This window comes from Hoplias malabaricus, chromosome 5 (assembly GCF_029633855.1).
Source record: "Hoplias malabaricus isolate fHopMal1 chromosome 5, fHopMal1.hap1, whole genome shotgun sequence".
NCBI lineage: Eukaryota > Metazoa > Chordata > Actinopteri > Characiformes > Erythrinidae > Hoplias > Hoplias malabaricus.
This window is the reverse complement of record NC_089804.1, coordinates 33,956,333-33,977,396: the sequence shown is the minus strand read 5'-3', so window position 1 is coordinate 33,977,396 and position 21,064 is coordinate 33,956,333. Positions and strand designations below refer to the sequence as shown.

The window sequence follows — 21,064 nt, the reverse complement described above, 5'->3', positions numbered from 1 at the left end:
TGTGGATGCTAATAGGAAAGAAGAAAAAAAAATTCAGATTAATTAAGTTTGAATGAAACAAATTATTAGAATCACTCAGGATGTACTGAGTATTCCGAGAAATTGGAGAAATGCTATTATTAAGGAAATAATACAGCATCCCCTCACCTTTGCAGGGGTCCTGGGGTAGCCTCAGTGCTTGAAGGAGCCTCTTATATAGCTCCATTAATGATCGCTCAGCACAAGTTGCATGCTATGTTTGGTCATGGATTCTTGCTTGATGCTTTTCCTCCCTAAGTGGCAATGATGGAGCCGTTCTCATGTATCATCTTGTACTCTCAAATACTGGCGTTCTGTGGCAAGGTCACCACAACACTTCATTATTTTCATGCTTTTTTTATGTATATATACAATAATATCCTTGGATATAGTCTTTACTTTGTGGTAGTCAGTTTCAATTACAAACCATTGTTTTTATAACTAATGATTTCAGGATTAATGTGAGAATTAATGTAACCAAAAAATGTTTTATGAAAATTCTAAATGATTGGTGGTTAATTCTAATATTTATTTATTGTGACCTGTTGTTATAGGCACACAAATGGTTCATATTTTTTGTTTGTTATTTTTAAGTTTGCATGGTTGGCACTTTTAAAGGGATTCTAAGTTTACAAGAAGAGGGCAATTTTTAATAGGATTTGGCAGTGAAGAAAACTTTAAATTCAAAAATCAAATTTAGAGAAGCTGTGTCAAGTCGGTAGTGTTTTAGACCAGGGTCAGTGCAATAATTTTATGATATAAATTAATAAAATATTCTGCTTATTGCCACTTTATCCTGAACTTTTGTTTGCCTTGTAATATGTCAATCTACCATTTTGAAAATTTATTTTCTTTCCACATGATGAAGAGACATTTTCTGATAAGAAAATGTTCTGTGCAGAACTGTTATCGCCAAACCACTGTTTGAAAAAAAATAAGTATAAAATATTAAACCTATGGTTTTAAAACCTAAGCATACACGTTTTAAACCTGGTTTTATTCTAAAAGTACATGTTTTAAGTAGTTTTAGAAATTGTAATGTACATTTACACAAATCTTAAACCAAATAAGTGAAGAAAAATACTGCAAATTCTAACTGAGCAATGTGCTCCCTCTTTGGACGATTTATTAATAGTATCACATTATAGCAATTGTTTCCTAATGAAATATAATATGTCCTTGGCAAATGATTACTGGTCAGTAAAATTTTACAGAATATTACTTGTGATGACTTTGCTCATAAATTCTGAAACACAATATCTTAATATAATATTCACATTAGGAATTAATGCAAATATAGAAACCTTCGTTCCACTCCAAGTGGAGAATATGTCTATAGAAATGTCATGCTCTCATTGCTCGAGAATTTATTCCACTTCTGAATGTGTTATAAAAGAGTTTAGCCAGACCCCTTAAGGGTCTCCTGGTTGCACAACAAGGGCAGACTCTGAAGTAAGTCTCTTCCTTCATTTCAAACACAAAAGTGGATTTTTCTGTAATTGTATGCCAATTGTATATTGTAAATTGTTTTCAGAATAAGGGTGGTGTTTATATACAATATGGAAAATTGTTGTTACTAATATACTCCTTGTTTCTTCACTCAGTGTGCATTCTCTGAGCTCCACTGACCATAATGGATCAATCTGCAGTTATGTTCAGTAGTATCTATGTAGTATTATTGTATTATTGTGTGTTTTGCTGCTACAAATGGATCAGACACAAGTGCTGCTGGAGTTTTTAAACTCATGTCACTGCTGGACTGAGAATAGACCTCCAACCCGAAAACATCCAGCCAAAAACATCCTTTGGGTAGCGTCCAGTGACCACTAATGAATGACTATAGTATAACCAACACAAAGTGTGCATCAACAGATAAGATGCTGTCTTTGGCACAAATCACACCTTCTCTTTGGGGTCCTATGGGGGTCCTGACCACTGAAAAACAGGGTGAAATGGGGCAAACAGTGCAAACAGTGGATGCAAACCAACAGATAGATTTGTAAGTTTGTAATTATAGAACTTTAAAATGTTTCTGTGTGTCAGTGCCGCTAAAAGACTGCATAATGAGTGCATTAAAAAGGTGGTGGTCTTAATGTTTTGGCTGCATTGCATTGTTGTTTTCCACTTTAATCTAGCACGTCTACATTGTTTCAGATCTGAAGTGATCATTGCAAGTAGTTTAAACTGTTTTTGGCCATCCCTGACCTTGCTGGTATTTTTATGTTTCAAATAAGATGATGTTGTACATCTAGACTTGAATGAAGAGGTAATATTTAGGCAATAGTTAAAGACAGTGAAGTTTCTCAGTGATGCCCTACTGGGGTCTCAAATGTCTGTTTTAAAGGTCAGATGTGTGAGTGTTTTTAACTGCACTTCAAAGCTATGAGATTTTTCAGCTCTGTGCACATCAACACTTGACTTGTTTATTTTTAGAGCCCCATGTCTTTATATTTTAAATGGTCATGTAGCACTGTGCTATTTAACCTGTCCTGCCTTCAGTTCCGTTTGGATCTTCTTTCTTCTGTGAGGCACAATACAATGATTAACTGTAGATGGGTTAAAGCTACTCATTGTTTGTCGATATTCACGTTTAACCTATACAAGTTTGATTACTTCAGTTAGATGTTATTTCAATTTAATATATATATATATTTTATCTTCACAGCTCTCTGCATCATGACTTTTACTTGCTCAGTGGTGTAAACATGCTTCTGAGCTGGTACTGATATAATTAGCACCTGGACAGGTGAGTGCTGCTCTGTTTCTTTGCTAAAATACTTTGCTGCTTATATCATGTAGAATGTAATAATTTACACAATTTTGCATATTTATGCATGTCGCACCAATATTTTATCCTGTGTTTATTCTTTTCCCTATACATGCTAATATCTATAACAAATGGGATATTATTAAAAACTAGAGAACAATTAACAATATTAAAAAAAATTGTGTGATATATATTTGTGTTATATCCTGTGAATTTGTGGGGAAATTATAATTGTCTGGTTGCAAAGAATGACTGTTGCTGGTGCTTGTTTGTGCCTGTTGGGTTTTGATTTGCTCTAAAACAGACATAGTTAATGATGTAGTTCAGGGGTGTCAAACTCAATTGCACAGGGGGCCAAAACTCAAAACTCGCGGGCCGAACAGTATAACCATTTATTTAACAGACTAAATATTTATGTTTTTTAACCATTAATATGAACCAAAATACAGGATATCATTCCAAAATAAATACATTTCAACTTAAAATATTTTGCTCTTCATAAAAAAAATATCCTGTCAATACAATACATTCAAAATCTGTACATGCTGGAATATTAAAAAATCTGAAAATATAAATAAAAAATTGAACTTAAAACAAAAGTATAATCATAACAAATCATAACATTCCATTTTCTTGTCCTATTTAGTCAGAGCCTGATACTTGGAGTCTTTTCTTTGCAACAAGTTTGTTTATGTTTGGGGTTAGGTTCTGTGTTGTGAAGATTCTCAGGATCGATTGCAGGTGTTCATCAGTGAGGCGACTCCTGTGTGACGTTTTGTTAATTTTCATCACAGAGAACAGATGCTCGCACAGATATGTGCTGCCAAACATGGACAGGATTCGAGCCGCATGTTGGCGGAGCTGCGGCATCGCTTCAGGAATGAAGCGAGTGAACTGTGCTGGCCCCGCAGTGTCGTACTTTGCCTTCAGTGTCCCGTTACATTGCAGTTCTATCAGCTCCATCTGCATTTCTACAGGTGCGGTTTCCACATCGACTGCAAATGGGTTGCGAAGCAGCTCGAAGTTACTTTTCTGTGCCTCAAAGTCACTGAAGCGCCGTGCGAACTCAGTGCGCAGCGCGCTGAGTTTTTCAGCAAAGGTGGCATTTGGGAAAACTGGCACTTTCTTGGTTCCGTATTACTTGGCAACAGGGAAAGTGAGACAAGTTGCATTGGTGCATTTGTGTCTCCCATAAGCGCAGCTTCACTTGAAATGCCTTCACTGCATCATGCATATCAGTTATTATGTGCTCCTGTCCCTGGAGTTGAAGGTTTAAAGCGCTAAGATGCGACGTTATGTCAGCCAGGAACGCCAACTCACATTTCCACTTTTCATCCCGCAGAACTGTGCAGTCTTTCCCCTTACTGTCCATGAACTGGCAGATTTCCTCTCGCAGCTCAAAGTGTCTTTTGAGAACTTTTCCCCGACTTAGCCACCGGACCTCCGTATGATATGGCATATCGCCAAACTCGCTGTCTATTTCCCGCAGAAAAGACTGGAATTGGCGGTGATTTAAACCGTGGGCTCTGATAAAGTTGACAGTTTGTGTTACAGTGTTCATCACATGATCCATTTTTAGGACTTTAGCACTCAGCCATTCCTGGTGTATGATGCAGTGATACACTGCCAACTGACCGGCACAGTTCTCCTCCCGCATCTTTGAGCGCATCCTTCCCACCAGTCCATTTTTTTCACCACACATAGCAGGTGCGCCATCTGTTGTAAGTCCAACGAGTTTTTCCCACGGCAGTTTCATGTCGGTTACACTTTGAAATACATTTCCAAAGATGTCTTCTCCTTTCGTTGTCCCGTGCATCGATTTAATGTCCAGTATTTCCTCTGTTACGCACAAATTGGAATCCACACCACGGATAAATATCGCCAGTTGTGCAGTGTCAGTCGCGTCAGTAGTTTCATCCACGGCAAGAGAGTATGCAACAAAATCTTTTGCTCTTTCAATCAACTGTGTTTTCAAATCAGTCGCCATCTCACAAACCCGATTAGCAACAGTGTTTCTGCTGAGGCTTACATTTGCAAACGCTCGCGTTTTATCTGGACAAAGGACGTCGCACACTTTCATCATACAATTCTTTACGAATTCCCCCTCGGTAAACGGCCGTCCTGATGTGGCGATCTCTTCGGCCACAATGAAACTTGCTTTCACAGTGGCTTCACTTTGTGATTTTGCTTGGGTGAAAAACGTCTGCTGGGATGTCAAATTCTTCTTCAACTCCTCTACCTTTTGTAGCTTCTGTCCTGCGCTCAGGTTTTTGAATTTGTTCTCATGTTTCGTCTCGTAGTGCCGTCTTAGGTTATACTCCTTCATTACAGCGATATTACTCCCGCAAAGGAGACACACTGGTTTACCTGCAATTTCAGTAAACATATACTCATTCTCCCACCGGCTTTGAAAGCCTCGGTTTTCAGAATAAATTTTTCTCTTGGCCATTGTTGGGGTCTAGCTTTGATTTGATATTAGCATTGTATACATCAACAGACCGCGAACTTGAACCGCGGCTTGCCGTTGGCGGCAATTGCATTGCATCATGGGATTTGTAGTGTGTGTTATTGGGGCGTCATATCACAGGGCCATTAAAAACAGATATATAAAACGATTTTGCGGGCCGGATATAATTGTATGGTGGGCCGAATGTGGCCCGCGGGCCTTGAGTTTGACACGTGATGTAGTTACTCAAGGAACAGTAAAAAAACACACAAGCTGGCAGCATGTAAACTTTTGTTTATAATGTAAAATCAAGTGAGCTGTAGTCATCAAATGTACTATACTGCCTAAAGTTTGCAGACACCTGCTTAACATCAATGTCTTCTGAAATTAAAGGAGCAATATATAATATAAACTGAACGATTACTGGGTTTGGAAAACTCCCTTGTATCTACACTTATTTTACATTTCATCAGTTCCACTTATCAAACATAGTAGATCTACAATTACAGGCTGCAGTCCACATGTTTCTCTGCATATTTTGTTAGCTACTTTCTCCCTTTTCTTCAATGGTCAGGACCCCCACGGAGCATATATGTTTTGGCTGGTGGAAAATTCTTAGAGATGCAGTGACACTGCCGTGGAAGTATTGTGTTAGTGTGTTGTGCTGGTACGAGGGGTTTCTACACAGAAGTGCTATTGTTGTTTTTAAAAGCGTCCAGTCACTGTCCACTCTGTTTAACACTCCTACATTGTTGGTCCACCTTGTAGATGTAAAGTCAGAGACAGTAGCTCATCTGCTGCTTCACAGTTTGTGTTGGTTGTCCTCTAGTCCTTCATCAATGAACACAGGATGCTGTCAGCTGTTTTTGGGTGGTGGACTATTCTCATACCAACAGTGACACTCCGAGGTTTAAGACTCCAGCAGCACTGCTGTGTATCTGATCTACTCGTACCAGTGATACACACACTAAAACACCACCACCACATCAGTGTCATGCCTGCTCTGTGAGGGTTCTGACCATTGAAAAACAAGGTGAATGGTGGGTAAAAAATATACAGAAAAACAAATGGACTGCAGTGTGTAATTGTAGAACTACACTCTAAAAAGAGAACAGTTGATCCAACTTAATTGAATTGCTTCAATTGGTAACAAGTAATTCAATTAAGTTTATCCAACTTAATTTTTTAAGTTCAACCTTCAAAAACTTAAAATATTAAGTTGGATAAACTTAATTGAATTACTTGTTACCAATTGAAGCAATTCAATTAAGTTGGTTCTTTTTAGAGTGTACAAAGTGCTTCTATTTTGTACAGTTCAGAGAGTGTAGAGGGACAAGCCAACACAATTATTTCTGCACATTATGAATACCAGCATTTTTTGATATTGTAAGTGTTTGTAATAAAGGTAGATTCCAATTATTTTAAAATGTTACACTTCAACTAGGTAAAGGAGGCTTGTCAGCAGACTCTGGGTGACAAGTATTTCATGTTTAAAACTATATGCTTGGAATCATAAACAGGATTTTCTTTTCCAGAGTGTCTTAATTCTTAACACTAATTTGTGTTGGTAGAGGTTTCTCATGCCTCTAGTTTAATGTAGGTAAAACACCCATGTGGTAGCTGTGCCGATTTACCAACTTGTGGTTTGTTTTTGTTATTTGCACTGTGGTATAGCAAATCTATTTTGAGCAGCTGTATGATGATTACAAGAACTGCTGTATTAATTTGACCAAGTAAAAAAAATGACAAATGCTTGATTCCCTTGATTTCAGTTTTATTGAACTGAATTTACAAGATTAATAAGAATGCATATTATCTGATTTCTTCTTAATTTCAGATGTGGTCTTCATCCTTTATTCTGCCACCTCCTTGCCCTAAAAACATGGTTATATTATTAGAAATATATATTCTATTTTATCAGTTATTTTGTGTTCTCTTCTTGAACAAATTGATATAATAGTGTAAAAAAACAGCAATAAAATAATAAGTGACATCATTAAATATACACCAGTCTAATAATGATTAATATTACTGATAAATAATGATCAAAATATTGATTAAATTAGGATTATTTACCTTTCCAGCCTCTCTACTCTTGGCTCTCAGCTTGTTGACCTGGGACTCAGCGATGTCAGCACGCTCCTGAGCTTCCTCCATCTCATGCTGTACCTTCCTGAACCTGGAGAGGTGAGTGTTGGCCTGCTCCTCCTGTCAGTGAAAAACGTCAGCCATTTTAGGTTTCTTAATAAAGGAGCAATATCTGCATGTCATTTTTGCAATGCATGTCCAGTTCTGTAAAGGCACACTCACAGCTTCCTCAGCCTGTCTCTTGTAGGCCTTCACTTTGAGCTGCAGCTTGTCCACCAGATCCTGCAGTCTGTTCACATTCTTCTTGTCTTCCTCAGTCTGAAAAAATTAGTTAAATTAGACTTGCTAGCTTCATAATTAATTATGTCATGCTCTTTACATTACTGAGTTATTGTTTACCTGGTAAGTGAGTTCTTTCACTCTTCTCTCATATTTGCGAACACCTTTAACAGCATCAGCGCTGCGTCTCTGCTCACCTTCAACCTCAGCCTCCAGTTCACGGACCTGTAAAAAAGTATATCATGTTAAATTATAACTCATCAGTTAAAGAAATCTAAACTAATGTACTAAAACTACATTTTAATTTAAAGACTGTAGCATACCCTAGACTCCAGTTTCTGGAGCTGCTTCTTTCCACCCTTCATGGCAAGGTTCTCAGCCTCATCCAGACGATGCTGCAGGTCTTTTACTGTAACCTCAAGGTTCTTCTTCATTCTCTCCAGGTGAGCACTGGTGTCCTGTTCCTTCTTCAGCTCCTCTGCCATCATGGCCGCCTAGTATATGGGCCATGGACATTTTGGTTGAGGATTATGTATTATTATTCATATGGGTAAATGATCTATGCAGGTGAACACTCACATCAGTGATGGCCTTCTTGGCCTTCTCTTCAGCATTTCTTGCCTCCTGGACTGTGTCATCCACCTCACCTTGGATCTGCACCAGATCTGCCTCAAGCTTCTTCTTGGTGTTGATCAGGCTGGTATTCTGTTGAAAGAGAACAGAAAAGATGATAAGGTGATTTGCTAAGGAATGTAAAAGGTACAGCAAACTTAAAATCTATCAGGACATACCTGAGAGTGCAGCAGTGCCACACGCTCACTGGCATCCACCAGCTCCTGTTCAGCCACTTTGCGGCCTCTCTCTGTCTGCTCCAGTGCAGATCTGAGCTCATCAATCTCTGCCAGCATCAGGTTATTCCTGCGCTCCACCATGGCGACCTGCTCCTTCATGTCTTCTTGTCCTCTGACAGCCTCATCCAGATGCACTTGTGCATCCTTGTGTGAAGCGAGTCACAGTTATTACAATTCTAGAACTATAGAACTTTATAAAATGGAGCAATGAAGAAAACACTGAAGGTTTACCTTGAGCTGTCCTTGGACATTCCTGAGCTGTTTCTGGGCCTCAGAAGCCTGGCGGTTTGCGTGGCTCAGTTGAATCTCCATCTCATTCAGATCTCCCTCCATTTTCTTCTTCACTCTCAGGGCATCATTTCTGCTTCTGACCTCAGCGTCCAGAGTGCTCTGCATGGACTCAATCACCCTCTGGCTGTTCCTCTTGATCTGCTCCATCTCCTCATCCTTCTCAGCCAGTTTTCTGTCAACCTCACCCTTCACCTGGTTGAGCTCAAGCTGGACGCGAAGTATCTTGGACTCTTCATGCTCAAGTGTGCCCTGAGGATTTATTGTAATATTAAGTTTTTTAGTAAAAAGTAAATTTTTAACTTTTACTTGGCGAGATGTATATATGGTGTTACCTCAGCTTCTTCAAGAGCAGTCTGGATTTCTGATTTCTCAGTTTCCACAGTCTTCTTTGCCTTCTCCAACTCATGGATGGTCTTTCCAGTTTCTCCAATCTGTTCAGTCAGGTCAGAGATCTCCTCTGCAGAAAGGATTAGAAGTTAAAGATTTTTTTTTATTTTATCCACTAATATGTGTATGTGCTTACTGTAATTGTAAAGTAACATACGCTGCAGATTCTTGTTCTCTCTCTTGAGGGTCTCTAACTGGTCAAGGGCTTCCTCATATGAGTTCTTCATCTTAAAGAGCTCAGTGCTGAGAGAGCGAGCCTCTTTCTGTGCTCCCTCCAACTCAGCCTGACCTTCCTCATACTTCTGCTTCCATTCTGCCAACACCTGAAAAGGTTAAATGAATATAAACATCACTTCCACTGAACCAGTTAAGTGTCATTCTGTGAACCAGTGTCAGCCAGCAAATCACCTTATCAAAGTTTCTTTGTTTCTTGTCAAGATTAGCTGCCAGAGAATTGGCTCTCTCAACATCAATCATGAGGTCCTCCACTTCACCCTGCAGTCTCTGTTTGGTCTTCTCCAGAGAGGCACACTTGGAATTCACAGCTTCAATAGATTCCTCAGCATCCTGTAGACGCTGGGCAAGCTTTTTTCTGAGGAGACCAATTTATGTAACTTAATGTCTATATCTGGGAACTTTATAAAATATGTTTACTTTATGACACTGTTCAGACTTTGCTTACTTTGCCTCCTCAAGCTCCTCAGTACGCTGGATGGCATCTGTCTCATATTTGGTTCTCCACTGAGCCACCTCACTGTTGGCCTTGGACATTCCACGTTGTAGCTCACCCTTGGCCTCCTGCTCTTCCTCAAACTGCTCTCTGAGCAAGTCACAGTCATGACGAGCTGATTGGACAGCATGAGCCAGGGCGTTCTTGGCCTAAAAAGTAATAATAAAAAAAATATTAATAATAATAATAATAATAATATTAGAACGTTAAATTCATGTATGTTCTTGCTAATATCGCAGATGTAGGATATCTTGGATACTGATTGTAGTATGTTCATTTTTATCAAATAAATTTGTATGAAGCACTTTCTTATTGATGCTACCTTGACTTCTTCTTCTATTTGTCTCTTGAGTTCCTCAGTCTGCTGGGTGTAGGCTTGTTTTCCTCTGGTCAGCTGAGAAACAAGAGCTTCTTTCTCCTCCAGCTGACGGCCAAATTCACCTTGGAAAAGGCATGGATAATTTGAGGAATCTTAAGCAATACCTTTGTTTTGTTTGACCTGTTTAGTTGACCTGGCTTTAATTACCATTCTCAGTCTGCAGCCGGGCTCTTTGTGCACTCATGTCGTTCAGCTGACGGACATGCTCATCATTTTTAGCTTTGAGTTCACCCAACTGGTCCTCAAGTGTACGACACATCTTTTCCAGATTTGCCTAGAAATATAAGCAACAAAACATGTAATGGATTTACTGGCCACAAATAAAAGATGTTTATATTTTATCTAATACACAACACCTCCATCCCATTCAACGTGTCGTCTGAATCACTGATTCTAAAAGGGAACTGTTTTTTAAGTGGTATTTATGTGATATTTCATCCAACCTCTTGTATGCCTTCAATTAATTTCTCATTTTCTGTTTTTAGTATATAACATAAACAGACCTTTGCTTTGGCCACAGCCTCCATGTTACTAGACAAGTCATCTATCTCCATCTTGTATTCACTCTTCTCCTTCTCCAGCTTCTGTTTGACCCTCTGAAGGTTGTCAATCTGCTCTCCGAGCTCAGCAACACTATCAGCTTGTTTCTTGCGGAGGGCAGAAGCAGTGGCTTCATGCTGCAGAGTGGACTCTTCCAGATCCCGTCGCAGTTTCTGGAACTCAGCCTCTCGCTTCTTATTCATCTCAATCTGAGCAGCAGTGGCACCACCAGCTTCCTCCAGCCTCTCACTGATCTCTTCCAGTTCTCTGGAGAGATCAGCTCTCTGCTTCTCAACTTTAGCACGAGCTGCACGCTCAGCCTCGATTTCCTCCTCCAGCTCCTCAATACGAGCCTGATAGAGATACATGTATTAGGCCTATGTGCTCCATTAAATGTGGTAATGCACAATAGAGTTTGCAGCAATTAATTACCTGGAGCTCCTTAATCTTCTTCTGAAGCTGAGCACCCAAGGACTGTTCATCCTCAATCTTGCTCAGAAGTTGGCTGATTTCAAAATCCTTCCTGTAAAGGAAACAGAGCAGGGATAAGATTTTTTCTTGTTTCCATAGACTGACATGTAATTCGTCCAATTATGTGTTATGTTTTATGAGTAGCAGTATACTTTTTGATCTTCTCGTCAGACTGCTGCTTCTCATTCTCCAGGTCCATTATAGACTCCTGGGCCAGTTTCAGGTCTCCCTCAAGCTTCCTCTTGGCTCTCTCAAGGTCCATACGGAGTTTCTTCTCTTGCTCCAGTGAACCTTCAAGCTGTAATTTATAGAAACCAGCAATTTTTAGAATGGCAAATATAGGCAATATAATTATTTTTTTCTCATAGAAAATGTTCTACAAGATCTTACATCATCCACTTGTTGTTCAAGCTTGGTCTTGGCTTTGGTCAGAGTGTTGACTTTGTCTTCCTCTGCCTGGAGGTCATCAAGAGTTTGCTGGTGTGCCTCTTGGAGAGCTTTCTTCTCTTTGGTGAGTTTGGCAACAGACTCATCCTGAGAGGCCATCTCCTCAGTCAAGTTCTTCACCTGTGTGACAAAATTTTTTTATCTTATGAAAAAAGCAAATGTTGCTTTGTCTTAATGTAAAATTTCATATTTGTGGAGAATAAACATCCACTGACTACAGTTATATGTTTTAGATTTTAACCTTGTTCTCAGTGGCATGTTTCTCCTTCTCCACTTTAGCCAAGGTGAGCTCCAGATCATCAATGTCTTTCTTCAGCTCAGAGCACTCATCCTCCAGTTTCCTCTTCTTGGCGGTCAGCTCAGCATTAATTTCCTCTTCATCCTCCAGTCTCTCGTTTGTCTCTTTGAGTTTGGCTTCCAACTGGATCTTGCTCTTGATGAGCCCCTCACACCTTTCCTCAGCATCAGAGAGGCTCTCAGATTCCTGTCAATGAGACATAGTTTTAAATATGTTCAATAATAACTAGAATGTAATTTAAACATCTTTGAATACTTACAGATGCTACTTGGAGTTGCAGGTCATTTTTCTCCTGAAGAATGGATACCATCTTCTCCTCAAGCTCTTTCTTCTTGGCCAGTGCCTTTGCCAGATCCTCCTTCATTTTCTCAAAGTTCTCTTTCATAGAAGCCATTTCTTTCTCAGTCTCTGCACTCTTCAGAAGAGGCTTGATCTTGAAGTACAGCTTCATCCATGGCCAGTGTTTCACATTCATGAATGAGCGGATGTTGTATTGGATGGAGTAGATGGACTCTCTGCAGTTCAGGATGTACCAGTTTAATATGCAGCTTCATCACCTTAAAGTTTGTTATTTCACAACATCATAATCTAAACATAAGATACCTCCTCTCCATCATCTTGACAAACTCTCTCCTCATAAGGTAGCCACGGCACAAGGCTTGAGTCATTGTGACAAGATTTGCTAGTTTCTCATCTCGCATCTCCTCAAGGGTACCCAGCAGACCAGCTTTGAAGAACACCTACAAACAATTAAATTTTTCCCAGTTAACTGTGCACCTACGTGTTTGCATTGCATATTTTTTTACACTGCAGGTATTCAAAATAGATTTTTGCGAGCATAGAATTTAGTTCTCTAGTGTATGAAAAACTGAATTTGTTTTATGATGTGCACACCACCAATTGAACTTACATATAATGATATTAAATAATGAAACACCTGCTAATTTTTACAGGTAAAAATTTGTAATACCTCTGGAAAGTTATTTTTAAAGTATGAACCAAGAAAATACTTTTTTCAGGATTATCACTCACTTTGGTGTGTCCAAACTTATACTGGGTATGGTCCACATCAATGGAGCCCAAGAGTTTTTCTGAGGCTTTCTTGTTGTCAATGAACTGTCCCTCTGGGATCACACTGGCATTCAGGACTTTGTATCTGTTTCGGAAATAATTATTCAGTATCAATTTCATTTTTATTTTTCAGTTAGTTTGAGTGTTGGAAATATTATCAATTAGAAAATGACCTTTGCTTGAAGTCAGCATAGAGGATTCTGCTGGGGAACCCCTTTCGGCAGATTCTAATACCCTCCAGCACACCATTACACCTCAACTGATGGATGACCAAGAAGTTCTCCATCAGACCTAGAGGGATAAGAGTTATGTCATGGACTTCTATATCGCCTTCATATTTTCAATGCTAATAACTATAAGGAGAACTTGCCTGGAGTCTTAGACTCATTGGGAATCAAGCAGCGCACAAAGTGAGGGTGAGTGCTCCTCAAGTTGGTCATCAGCTTGCCCAAGTTCTCCTGTGAAATTTTATGTCATTTTTATGTTATGCCATGGTACTTTGTATTGGATACATTTTGTGTAGTTTGCCATGCTTATTGTTGACTTATAGAGCAAGCTCTAAATGCGTTTCATATTGTATAATGAAAGTGATCTTACTCTGAAGAGAGCAGACACTGTCTGGAAGGAACCACCCTTCTTCTTGCCAGCCTTCTTTCCACCACCAGCATCTACAGACAATTAATATCATTCACCAATATTGTCACTTTTATTGGTGCCATTTTGTGCAGATATTTGTTGTTCTTGAACATATCTTTTATACTTTGTAGATTAAACAATTTTTGGTGACCTTACCATCAGCAGATGCATGAGCTGCGTACAGGAGGGACAGCAGTTTGTTTCCTGATTTCTGGTAGAGCTGCACAACAGAGTCATTCAGTGGGTCCTTGTTCTTGTCCAGCCACCCTGAAATGTTGTAGTCCACAGTGCCAGCGTAGTGCACCAGGGAGAAGTGGGCTTCTGCCTTGCCTTTGGCAGGCTTTGGCTTCTGGAAAGCGTTAGTTTTGCCAAGATGCTGGTCATGGAGCTTGTTCTTGAAGGATGTGTCTGTTGCCTTGGGGAACATGCACTCCTCTTCAAGGATGGAGAAGATGCCCATTGGCTGATTGGGGAGAAAGGATGTTTATTAGACAGACCTTTGTAAGAATGGCTTTGTTACAGAGAATTGAAAATGACTGCAATCTCACCTTCTCAATGAGCTCAATGCAGGCAGCCAGGTCCATACCAAAGTCAATGAACTCCCAGTCAATTCCTTCTTTCTTGTACTCCTCTTGTTCCAGCACAAACATGTGGTGGTTAAAGAACTGTTGCAGTTTCTCATTTGTGAAGTTAATGCAGAGCTGCTCCAAGCTGTTGAACTGTTACAGTGTATATAAAATGTGATATTTAAATCTTTTTGAAAATTAATATAACTGAACTTTAGGTATGCAGCTTAACTTTAAATTCAGCTATTATTTACATCAAAGATCTCAAATCCAGCGATGTCCAGCACACCAATGAAGAACTGCCTTTGCTGTTTTGTGTCCAACATCTCATTAATACGCACGACCATCCACAAGAACATTTTCTCATAGATTGACTTGCAAAGTGCCATGGTACCATTGTTGACCTGTGGAGTTGAAGACTCTGCTTTGATTGTCTGTTGATTTTTAAAGGTTTAACTCCTAAACACTTCTTGTAGTGTCACCATTGCACATTACCTGGGGTACGGTCTGGCCTTTGGTCACAAACTCGTTCCCAACCTTCACTCTGGGGTAGCACAAGGCTTTCAGCATGTCAGCTGAGTTCAGGCCCAGGAGGTAGGCGATTTTATCAGCCACTGAAATGAATGAGTATAAGTGTTATTGAATGTCATTTGCAGGTCTCTACATTACTTACAATCTCATAAGAATTTGTTGTATATACCCTCAGTGCCATCAGGCTCAGCCTGCTCCTCTCTCTGCTTCTGCTTGAACTTCATGTTCCCATGATGCATCACAGCTCCAGTCAGTTTGTAGATGTTAATTTTCTCATCAGCCGTGAAACCCAGGATGTCAATAGCCGTCTGTGTTTAGAGAAGATTAGAGAGACCAGTGAGAATGAGAAATATTTTCACAGCTTCTGTAGAAGTTCAATGAAGTTTTACTTACATCTGTGGCAATGAACTCCTCCACATCATTGATGCTCTTGACTGTGATTTCACCCTGGCTGATCATAGGGTAATCATAGGGGTTGGTGGTGATGAGCAGTGCCTCTGTGTGTAAGGATTGATAATATCAAATATAATAACACGTACAATATTACAGCTCCTCTAAAATGACACAGTATCAAAGACATTTCTGTAGATTTCATACCAAGCAGCTCTGGCTTGTGCCCAGTCATGAGCTGGTAGAAGATGTGGTAGCTCCTCTCAGCAGACAGCTGGAATGTGACTCTTGACTTTTCCAGTAGATCTGTTCATACATTGATATAAAATATTATTGGTCATCTAAGGCTTTGTCCACTACAGTTGTATTTTAGATCATTTGCATTTTCACATCATTCTTTACAAAACTTTGAACAATGACAAAAATCACCAGCAGTGCCTGAAACTTACAGGTTTCAATATCAGCTGAGGCCAGCTTGCCGGTTTGCCCAAAATGAATTCTGATGAATTTACCCTGGAAGTCAAAAGATGTCAAAATGAATCTATTTTCATATCAGTTTAGTTTTATTCTCAGAAGAGATTCTGCACTGTTTTTTAATACTCACAAAACGAGAGGAGTTGTCATTCCTGATGGTCTTGGCATTACCGTATGCCTCCAGCAGTGGGTTGGCTGCAACAATTTGGTCCTCCAGTGAACCCTAGAGGTGACAGCAGTTATTGCAGTGAGGAGTTCACTCACAAATTCTCTCAGAATCCTGAAATGGTGATTTACTGACCTGCATTTTGCCAGGAACAGGTTCTGCTTGCTTCTTTCCAGTCATGCCAACCATTGCAAAGTACTGGATGACACGCTTGGTGTTCACAGTCTTTCCTGCACCAGATTCTCCACTGGGGATTGAGTTAGAAGAGTTTTATGAACTGTGAATCATTTGCAAATGAACATATAAACAATTTTAAAAGAAATTAAACATAAGGAATATTGCTAAATAATACATGTCTGTACTCACGTAATCAGAACAGACTGGTTTTCACGATCTGTAGGAAGACATTAAGCAAATTAAGAACATGGACAAATCTATGCACTATTTTCGATAAAAACATAGCTAGGGATAATATTAAATATTTATAGAACACTGTTATAATTAAACTAGTTGAAAAATGCATTTACCTGTGTGCATAAACTGATAGGCGTTATCAGAGATGGAGAAGATGTGGGGTGGGGCTTCAATTCTCTTCTTGCCTCTGTATCCAGACACAACTTTTGCATCGTATACTGGGAGCCACTTGTAGGGGTTCACAGTGACGCAGAACAGCCCAGAGTAGGTCTGACATTGTGAACAGAAACATTTTCAGAAGTTTGTTATGATATAAATACTTAATTAAAAGTTGTTGTTTTCAGTTTAATTCACTAAACTCACGTAGATCATCCATGCTGCGTAACGCTCTTTGAGGTTAAACAACACACAGGGCTCGTTGAGGTGGGTCATCATGGCCATGTCCTCAATTTTGTCGAATTTGGGAGGATTCATGGGATGGACATCATCCTCCTTAACGGTGAGGGTCTGTGAAATGACAAACATTACAGTATTACACAATAGTAAAATTTTCTTTAACAATAATGTTGGTTTAAATCTTTCTTTGAGATTCTGCTCTGTGCAGTGCAGACTCATGCCTGAAGTGAAGATACTTGCAGATTAGTTTTATTGTTATTCAGCTAAAGTATATAATAAAGTACAGAATTCTCACACAGGAACTTCATAATTACAGTTACCTTAATGAGTTCTGAAACTGAAAGATATATATATTGTTAAATGTTCCTTTTTCTCAATATTCTGAAAAAGGTAATACATTATTTTTCCACTTACTTTGCCACCCTCAGTTTCAACTGTGGCTTTGCCCCCCTCTTTACTCTTGAGTGTACCTTTCACATACATCTCTGCAGGCTCAGCCACAAACACTGCTGTTTTAGCATCGAAAGGTCTGCTCTGGGCTTCAATCCTCTCCTTCTCTGACTTGCGGAGGTATATGGCCGCCGGGCCAAAACACTCCATCTCTCCATCCCCCATGATGATGATTTACTGGAGAGACAAATTATATGTTAATCATTCTTGTTGTACATTCACAGTACTGAGCTGCAGTTTTATGGATTTTGTTCCATTTTTTCCCATTTTGAATTGTATAGATTAAATAGATTGATTTTCTTTTCATTGAGATAGATGTTGTATATAGATTATATATAGATTGTCAGCTGATGTATTGTATATTACAGCATAAACCTTACCTTTTTGTTCTCAAGTGTAGAATTTGGGAACAGAGAAGGCCTGGCTGTGGATTCTAAGAGAAAAGAAAATGATAAAAACTTAGAATAAATGATTTTGAATTCAAACAATTATTATAATCATCCATGAATGACTGAGTATTGCAAGATATTGGAGACATGGTATTATTCAGAAATTAATGCAGCATCCCTTCACCTTTGCAGGGGTCCTGGGGTAGCCTCGGTTCTTGGAGGAGCCTCTTATATAGCTCCATTAATGATCGCTCAGCAGAAGTTTCAGGCTATGTTTGGTCATGGATTCTTCCTTGATGCTTTTCCCCCCCTAACTGGCAATGATGAAGCCTTGCTCATATATCATCTTGTAGTCTCAAACACTGGCGTTCTGCGGCAAGGTCACCAAAATGCTTCATTATTTTTGTGGTTTAATATCACTTAAGATGCGTTTTTGAATAGAAAATAGTATTTGGCTGCAGTCTTTTTTATGTGTTTCTCAGTTTAAGCTGGGAACAATCATTTTGATAACAATCATTTCAGATTATATGAGTTGTTTTAAAGTCATAATACTTTTATGAAAATTAGAAATTATCGGTGGTTAATGGGAATACTTATGGTTGCTATGTGCTGTTCTAATGGACACACACAAATGGTTTGTATTTTTCAGATTTAATTTTAAGTTTGCATGTTTGGCACTTTTGAAGGCCTTCTAAGGTTACAAGAAGAGGGCTCATTTTTATGGGATTTGGCAGTAAATAAATCCTAGATCTTATTTGGAGAATAAGGGATGTCACTGTTTTATTTATATCAGGGTCATTTCATGATATATATAAATAAAATGCTCTCCATATTGCTGCCTGGTTGTGAACTTACATTGTCTTGTAAGTTGTCAATCGACCAGTTTTGTCATGTCATTGACCTGGTGCTGAAGTGACAATCTCTTCTTCTTCTTATAAGAAGAAGTTATGTGGAGAAACATCAACTCTTAAACTACCCATTTTAAAGCAGCCATTAATATATTCATTTCAATTTCTGGTTTTAAAACAAAATCCATTCATATTAAAGTGTTATTAATATTACTATTATACTAGTATAGTTTTTAAGTAGATTCAGAAGTTTCACAAAATTTTACACAAAAAATCCCAGTGAGCTGAAGTACTGTCAATTCTAACTGAGTAAAGTGCTCCCTCTTTAGAAGATTTATTACTAGTACCAGATTATAGCGCTTATTTCCAAATGAAAGATAATATGTCCTTGGCAAATGTTTACGGCCAGTAAATGTTCATAGACCATTTCTTGTGATGACTTGGCTTATAAACTGAAATTCTGAAACACAATATCTTGGTATAATTTTCACATTAGGAATTAATGCAGATATAGTCATGCCCTCAGAGGTTGAGAATTTAATTTCTGAGAGTGTTATAAAAGAGTTTAGCTAGACCCACTAAGTGTCTCCTGGATGCTCAACAAGGGCAGACTCTGAAGTAAGTCCGTTCTTTTTAAACACGTTTCTGGATTTAATTGTAATTTTATAGTGCTGTAAGGGTAGTGCTTACATACAATGGGGGAAAATATTTATTTATTTATTTATTTATTATTTAAGTTCTGCATTCTTTATAGCCCTGTTAACCATTATAATTGACACTTCTGCATTATGCCGACTTATCACTAAATAATCACAATTAAATAATCACTGCAGTTCTAAATTGAAATTTGTGCTTTTTTTTTATCAATGTACAAATTTGCAATGAAATTTGATCTCTATATTTAACCCATGGTAGTGAACACACACACACACACACACACACACACACACACACACACATACAGATAACACACAAAATTATTAGTGGCCATGAAAAAACACATTGAAAGCATCAGGCAATCACTGCTTGTGCCCAGGGAGCATTTGGTGCCTTGCTCAAGGTCACCTCAGTTCTGAATTTAGGAAGGATTCAGCATTGTTCCTTTACTTCCACTTCAACCAACTTTTCTGCCAGTTGATTAATTCTGCATCCTTCCTGTCCTGACAGCTTGACAATCTTTTGGGAACAGCTGCCCCTATAATTGGTTTGCCATCTGGTTCCCTACTGCAAACCATAGCTCCGTCCATTGTGTCTGCAGCCACTCATGTAATCAATTCTTCACTAACCTCGGGAACATTTCCAAACACCTTGAAGGTGTAAGGTAAGACCTCTACTCAAAAAACCTTCTCTTGCTCCTTCTTAAGTAGAGAACTACCGACCAGTCTCTCTCCCCCCCTTCCTGTTTAAAATCATTGAAAGAGCTGTCTTTAAGCAGGCAACAAAATTCCTCTCCCAACATAACCTCCTTGACTCTAACCAAACTGGCTTCAAGAGCGGCCACTCGACGGAAACTGCGCTTCTGTCAGTATTGGAAGCTCTTAAAGATGCCAAAGCGACAGGTCAGTCCTCAGTTCTCATCCTGCTTGACCTATCAGCAGCATTTGATACGGTCAACCATCACATCTTTCTAAACAAACTTACTGACATGGGCTACAAGAACAATGCACTCTCCTGGTTTGAGCCTTATCTCACTGGACGATCCTTCAATGTGTCATGGCTTGGACAAACATCAGCGCGACACCACATCACCACAGGTGTGCCCCAAGGCTCAGTGCTCGGACCCCTCCTCTTTGCCTTGTACACCACCTCTTTAGGCCCAGTCATACATTCACAAGGCTTCTCTTTTCACTGCTATGCAGATGACACAGAGCTATATTTATCCTTTCCTCCAGGTGACACTTCAGTGGCAACTTCTTGACTTGGCAATGCCCCTCTGACAGGTCTTCCGGCCTGTGCTGTGAGATCGCCACAGATGATCCAGAATGCTGCAGCATGCCTGGTTTTCAACCAGCCTAAAAGAGCACATGTCACGCCCCTATTAGTTGAGCTGCATTGGCTACCCTTAGCTGCTCGCATCAAATTTAAATCACTAATGATGGCCTTCAGAGTATTCACTGGCTCTGCTCCCATCTACCTCAGGAGACTCTTAAAACCATATGTTAGCACCCGCCCTCTTCGTTCCTCAAAGGAGCGCCTACTAACACGGCTAACCCCCCGTACAGGTCAGTCGAGGCTATTCTCATCTCTGGTACCACGCTGGTGGAACGAGCTTCCAAGCACTATCAGAGCAACAGAAACCCTCTCCGCACTCAAGAAATCCTTGAAGACCCAGCTCTTCCGAGAGTATCTCTTGCACTGAAAGTCTTTCTTTAATGCACATATTACTTCCTGGCATATTGCACTCAATGTAAGGTATTTTGTATAAATTGTGCTGTAGTTTGAATGTTAGATCCTCTTTTGTAAGTCGCTTTGGATAAAAGCATCTGCCAAATGCATAAATGTAAATGTAAATAAATGTTTGCTATCCTTTTATATTGTTTGGTATTACCATATTTGGATGAAAACTCAGCTGTTGTTGCTCTGTTAACCCTATTTTTAACTTTAAACTTTAGAAGATTGCTTGTGGGGCGGCACGCGGGCGCAGCAGATAGTGTCGCAGTCACACAGCTCCAGGGGCCTGGAGGTTGTGGGTTCGATTCCAGCTCCGGGTGACTGTCTGTGAGGAGTTGGTGTGTTCTCCC

The 21,064-nt window shown here is 39.4% G+C and overlaps 1 long non-coding RNA gene and 2 pseudogenes across 1 annotated transcript in view; 1 reads left to right on the top strand and 2 right to left on the bottom strand.

Moving 5' to 3' along the window:
* The window catches only part of LOC136697069 (uncharacterized), a 47,325-nt gene extending 44,556 nt beyond the window's left edge, over positions 1 to 2,769 (top strand). Inside the window, exon 3 of the long non-coding RNA XR_010802671.1 lies at positions 2,684 to 2,769. This is a non-coding gene — a long non-coding RNA (uncharacterized lncRNA). The remainder of the gene's footprint in view (positions 1 to 2,683) is intronic.
* Positions 2,770 to 3,427: 658 nt separating this feature from the next.
* LOC136697302 (general transcription factor II-I repeat domain-containing protein 2A-like) lies at positions 3,428 to 5,234 on the bottom strand (annotated as a pseudogene).
* Positions 5,235 to 7,084: 1,850 nt separating this feature from the next.
* LOC136697044 (myosin heavy chain, fast skeletal muscle-like) lies at positions 7,085 to 17,251 on the bottom strand (annotated as a pseudogene).
* Positions 17,252 to 21,064: the final 3,813 nt, after the last annotated feature.